Below are 5,940 nucleotides of genomic sequence, written 5' to 3'. Positions count from 1 at the left end.
ATGACCATGGGATAATGTCTATGATCCCACGCTCAAGCTGGTGATCTCAGGGTTTTGAACCTGGGTCCTCAGCATCCCAGGCTGATGCTCCATCCACTGCGCCTCCACCTAGTCAGGCAAACCTTTTGTTTTAATAAATAAAGCATCATGGCTTAGATTTCATTTTTACTTATTTTTATTGATTGAATTGAGAGAGAAAGAGAGAGAGATTGTCTGTTGTTTTACTTTTTTACACATTCATTGGCTGTCTCTTTTATGTGTCCTGACCAGATATCAAACCCATGACCTTGGCATATGGGGACGATGCTCTAACCAACTGAGTGACCTGGCGGGGGCCAGGTTTTAAATCACATTTACAGATAAGGAGCACTTCTAGGTCCAAACTGGTAACAGTGAAGCTACTACTGCTAGAGGGAACGCATGCCCCACGTATGTGTGTTAACCCTAAAGAGCAGAGACTTACCGGCAGAGAACGCCAGACACATAACCTCTTGACTGGATAACCAGAAGTGAAGGAAGAACAGGAGACTGGGTGAAGTACCTTCAACTACCACCTGATTTCTTCACCTTCGTGCTGCAGAACCAACTACTGGAAGTTGTGTTACTTTGAGATAAGCTAGAGATAGGTTTCCTAATCATATTAAATGGAACTTTCTCCCATTGTTAACAATTAGGCTAAAGGTATTTGTACAGAAAGATATCCACTGATAAATGCAGAATACTAGAGCACCAAAGAGGAAGCTACATAGATAATCTTGTTTATTCAAATAGCAGAAACCATATCGTAGCAGTGTGTGACCTCCCCCTCCCAAAGGCTTAGTCCCAAAGCTTCCTGTTGGCATTTGTACCAAATAAGGCTCCTGTACTTCTGGCATCATCCCCTGAGCTATGAGATCCAATAGACTTTTAAGGTATTGGAAAACTTTATTTTACGATCCCCATTATAGATCTCAACTCCACCAGCAATCTCCTCAGGCAGGCAGGCCTCCTGATCAATTTGGACAGCAACATCTTTTTTGGTGGTGATTTTGTACATAGGGATCATTTTGTGCTCTGTAGCCTTTACCAGAGGAAAATCCTGTTTCCAGCAATGAACAATCATCCGGGGCTCCAGTGACTGGTGCTAGCCCTGGAGGACTAGTCCTTCCAGCGGCATTTGTACCTGGTTGTATCTTTAATCACCTTGCTGAGTCTCCATTTTGCTTCCTTTAGTCTGTCTGTACTAAGGTCATCTCTTGCTCTGAGGATGTTGAGTCTTGCTTGATTCATCAAATTGGACATCTGAGGGTTTTTTCCCCCCTGCTGCTTTCTCTACTTTTCTTCCTTTTCAGTATTCCATGATCTTCAGTCTCTGGGTTTGCACAAGACGACCTTTTTCAATGCTGAACTCTTCTGCTTCTGCATCTATTTCATCAGCTTTTTCATTGGCTTCTTGCTCAATAAAAGCCATTGCATGTGTAACCTGTTTGTGCATGTCAGCATTGCTGAGGCCCACAGTGAAAGCAACATGAGGCTGGTAGGCAACCAGTTTGAGTTTAGTCTTGAAGGAGGTAGTGGAAGGAAAGGGAGAGGTGGATAACCTTTTTAAGCTCCTCTTTTTTGGTATCCCAGCACCTACTTCAAACAGTGTTTCCACTGTTATCAAGCCTCAGACTCTGGGATGGGGGTAAAGAGGGCGAGGTGGCCTTCTGCTTAGAAAAGAACCTGGGATGACGTCAGAGTAATGGCGGGGTAGGAAGCGATACCGATAAATCTCCCCCAAAACTCAACAAGATCTTCAACCAGAAACAGAAAAACCTATACTTGGAGCCTCCAGAAGCTTTGCAATACACCCAAAGGTATGGTCGAGTGAAAAATTGGCTAAATATATAACCAAACCCCGAAGGAAATAGGGAGTAAGAAATGCTCCGCCTTCCTCACTAACCTAAACAGGGCGGCTTTCTCTGGTAACTGTGAATATAGAAACTGAGGCGGGCAAAGGGGGTGAATAGATCCAGGCCGCGGCACAAACGGCCGAACCAGGCTGTGGCACGGAGATCCAAGCCGAGGAAAAACTGATCCTGTGGCAACCCGGGCAATACAAGCTAACACTCGCGCCAAACCCAAACAAAGAAAGACAAGCGGGGCGGCCATTTTACCCGGTCTCCTGGTTGGCGTGCGCGCAGTTAGTGGGCGAGAGATTTTTTCCTAGGCCCCGAGAGTGGGTGCCCGTGTTGCCCCACGGAGAGGCAGGTTCAGAGGCCTTTCTGTGGGCCGAGGGCAGAGTCTCTGGGCAGCCCCAGCGCCCTGGGAAAGCCACGCACGGGAGGGAGTGAGAACTAATTCCAACGGTGGAGATTTTCCGTGCTGGACGGTTTCACTCAGAGGGAAACGCGGCCGGCCTCATATCCTGGTTTGCGCGCGCAGATAGTGAATGAGAGATTCCTCCGAGTGCCTCGGCAGTGCGCACCCGTGTTATCGCACAGAGGGGCAGAGTCAGGGGCCTTTGTGTGGGCCAAAGCAGAATCTCGGGCCGCCCCAGCACCTTGCAAAAGCCGCGCACGGGGACGGAGCGAGACTCAATTCCAACGCTGCAACTTTTCCCTGCGGTTGGGGGTTTCACTCAGAGCGTGAGACTGCTGGCCGGATATCCTGGTCTGCGTGCGCAGCCAGTGAGTGAGAGTTTCCTCCAAGCGCCCCGGAAGTGGGCGCCCGCCTGTGTTACCGGACAGAGTGGCAGACAGAGCCAGAGGTCTTTGAGTGGGCAGAAAGCCCGCCTGATTATGCTAGCAGCTCTGACTGACTGAGCCTTACCCAGAGCCCTGTGCTGAGTGGAAATAGAGTGGGGAGTTGCCAGCTCTTTGAGCCTCTTACTATCCAGGCAGAGGCAGCAGCAACCCCATAGCTGGATTATCAGGCTACTAATTGAGGAAGGAAAGACTAGGAGAAAGGCTCCAGGAACACGGACTCTCTCACTGTCGGAGCCTATAAATGCTAATGAGCCTCGACTGCCAACGAGACTAAAGCACAATACATGACATTGCCATAGAGACTTATCAACTGCAAACCTCTACCTGAGCGTGCCAAAGGGGCAGAACCCGGGGTACAGAGTCACCGACCAGGAAGAGGGAGAGAAAAGAAAAAGCAAGAAGATAACCTCTCAAAATCAAGAATAATCTGCAGACTTTATAACCTATCCCATTTTATTATATTTGTTCGTTTGTTTCTCTTATCTTCATTCTTGATACTTTTTTTCCTCCTCCAATTTGGCCGATTAACTCTCTGCCGGTCTTACTCTCTCCTCTCCTTGAACTACACTACCCATAAGTGTTACATCTCCCATTATCTTTTCTCTTCTCTTCCTTTCTCTCTGTGAGGGTTGCACTCCAAAACCCTTAACTCTCTCTCTCTCTCTCTCTCTCCTTTCCTTTTTCTTCTTTTAGTGGTTCCCTCTTTTTTTCTCTCTCTCTCTCTTTCTTTTCTCCCTCTATATTAGTTTCTTCCTTTCTCCTTTACATCTCCTCTCATTCAAACCTCAATAACAAACAAATTATCTTATCTGGGACTCAAACTTATGTTTGTGGCATTTTGGGGGTTTTTTACTTCACCTTTTTAACTCACTAGCAGTGCTCCCATCCCTGGCTCTCCATTTTATCTAGTTCTTGTTCCACTAAATACAATAGTAATTTTTTAATTTGTCCCCCCATTTTTCCGTTTTCCTCTTATTCCTCTCATCATAACTCTTAGACAACCAACACCTAAAAGCAAATCATTTTATTCTTGACTCAAATTTTTTCCTTATTTGCTTTTTGTGGGTCCATACGCTCTTTTTTTTTTCTTTTTTTCTTTTTTTTTCATTTTTCTTTTTTTTTCTTTTGCCCCTTTATTACTTTTCCCCAATTCAGGCCCTCCATCACAGGCATTGTTTGTTATAATTCACAGTTCACCACAAGATTTTCTCAAGAAAGAGGGGAGAGGAGAGGAGAGGAAAAAAGGAGGGGGGGAATAATTTCCTTTTAAAAATTTTTTTATTTTATTTTATTTTTCTTTATTTAATTATTAATTTTTTTTTAAAAAAAAAACAACTCTTTTCGATTTTTTTTATTAATTTTTTTAACTTTTTATTCTTTATTAAATCTCATTAATACTATCAACAAAACCACCCTCAGATGCCATTAAGGAAGAGAAAATTGAATATCATGGATACAAAAGAAAGAGAGGTAACACAGCTAGATGAGGAAAAATCTATGGAGAAAAAATTTAATATATTGGAAACCTTGGAGCTAAATGACAGAGAATTCAAGATAGAAATCCTAAAAATCTTCCGAGATATACAAGAAAACACGAAAGGCAATTTAGGGAGCTCAGAAAACAACTCAATGAACACAAAGAATATATGTCCAAGGAAATTGAAACTATAAAAACAAATCAAACAGAGATGAAAAACTCAATTCACGAGCTGAAAAACGAAGTAACAAGCTTAGCTAATAGAACAGGTCAGATAGAAGAGAGGATTAGTGAAATAGAAGACAAGCAACATGAGGCACAACAGAGAGAAGAAGAAAGAGACTCAAAAATTAAAAAAAATGAGATAGCCCTACAAGAATTATCTGACTCCATCAAAAAGAATAACATAAGAATAATAGGTATATCAGAGGGAGAAGAGAGAGAAAATGGAATGGAGAACATACTCAAACAAATAATAGATGAGAACTTCCCAAGCCTGTGGAAAGAACTAAAGCCTCAAGTTCAAGAAGCAAACAGAACTCCGAATTTTATTAACCCCAACAAACCTACTCCAAGGCATATCATAATGAAATTGACACAAACCAACAGCAAAGAAAAAATTCTCAAGGCAGCCAGGGAAAAGAAGAATACAACATATAAAGGAAGGCCCATTAGATTATCATCAGATTTCTCAGCAGAAACTCTACAAGCTAGAAGAGAGTGGACCCCAATATTTAAAGTCCTGAAAGAGAGGAACTTTCAGCCACGAATACTATACCCATCAAAGCTATCCTTCAACATTCACAGATACAGAAAAGATGAGGGAATTTATCATCAGAAAACCCCCACTCCAGGAATTACTAAAGGGGGTTCTCCAATCAGATACAAAGAACAAAAAAAAAACAGAGCCACAAGTAAAAGCTCCAAGAAGAACACAATAAAACCAAATTTAAACTGTGACAACAACAAAAAGAAAAGGGGGGAGAAGATGGAGATTAACAGTAGCAAAGGACGATGGAGTACAAAAGTACTCACAAAATAGTTCGCTACAATGAACAGGGTAGGGACCCTTTTCATTACTCAAAGGTAACCACCATTGAAAAAACCACCACAGAAGCACATGAGATAAAAAAGATAGCAACAGAGGAAAGATGTATGGATTACAACCAAATAAAAACAAAAGATAGAAAAACGAAAGAGAAGGATCAAACAAGACACAAAACTAACAGAAAGCAAGATATAAAATGGCAATAGGGAACTCACAAGTATCAATAATTACACTAAATGTAAACGGATTAAACTCACCAATAAAAAGGCACAGAGTAGCAGAATGGATTAAAAAAGAAAATCCAACTGTATGCTGCCTACAGGAAACTCATCTAAGTAACAAGGATAAAAACAAATTCAAAGTGAAAGGCTGGAAAACAATACTCCAAGCAAATAACATCCAAAAAAAAGCAGGTGTAGCAATACTCATATCGGATAATGCTGACTACAAGACAGCAAAAGTACTCAGACACAAAAATGGCCATTTCATAATGGCTAAGGGGACACTGAATCAAGAAGACATAACAATTCTTAATATATATGCACCAAACCAAGGAGCACCAAAATATATAAGACAGCTACTTATTGATCTTAAAACAAAAACTGACAAAAACACAATCATACTTGGAGACCTCAATACATCACTGACGGCTCTAGATCGGTCATCCAAACAGAGAATCAACAAAG

At 42.0% G+C, this 5,940-nt stretch overlaps 1 pseudogene; it reads right to left on the bottom strand.

Annotated features, from left to right (window-relative positions):
* Nucleotides 1–886: 886 nt before the first annotated feature.
* Nucleotides 887–1,474, bottom strand: LOC136388171 (V-type proton ATPase subunit E 1 pseudogene; annotated as a pseudogene).
* Between the last annotated feature and the right edge of the window lie 4,466 nt (nt 1,475–5,940).

The sequence above is a fragment of the Saccopteryx leptura genome, chromosome 1 (assembly GCF_036850995.1).
Source record: "Saccopteryx leptura isolate mSacLep1 chromosome 1, mSacLep1_pri_phased_curated, whole genome shotgun sequence".
In the NCBI taxonomy this organism is placed as follows: domain Eukaryota; kingdom Metazoa; phylum Chordata; class Mammalia; order Chiroptera; family Emballonuridae; genus Saccopteryx; species Saccopteryx leptura.
Note: the sequence above shows the minus strand (reverse complement) of the source record. Positions and strands in the feature narration are given on the sequence as shown.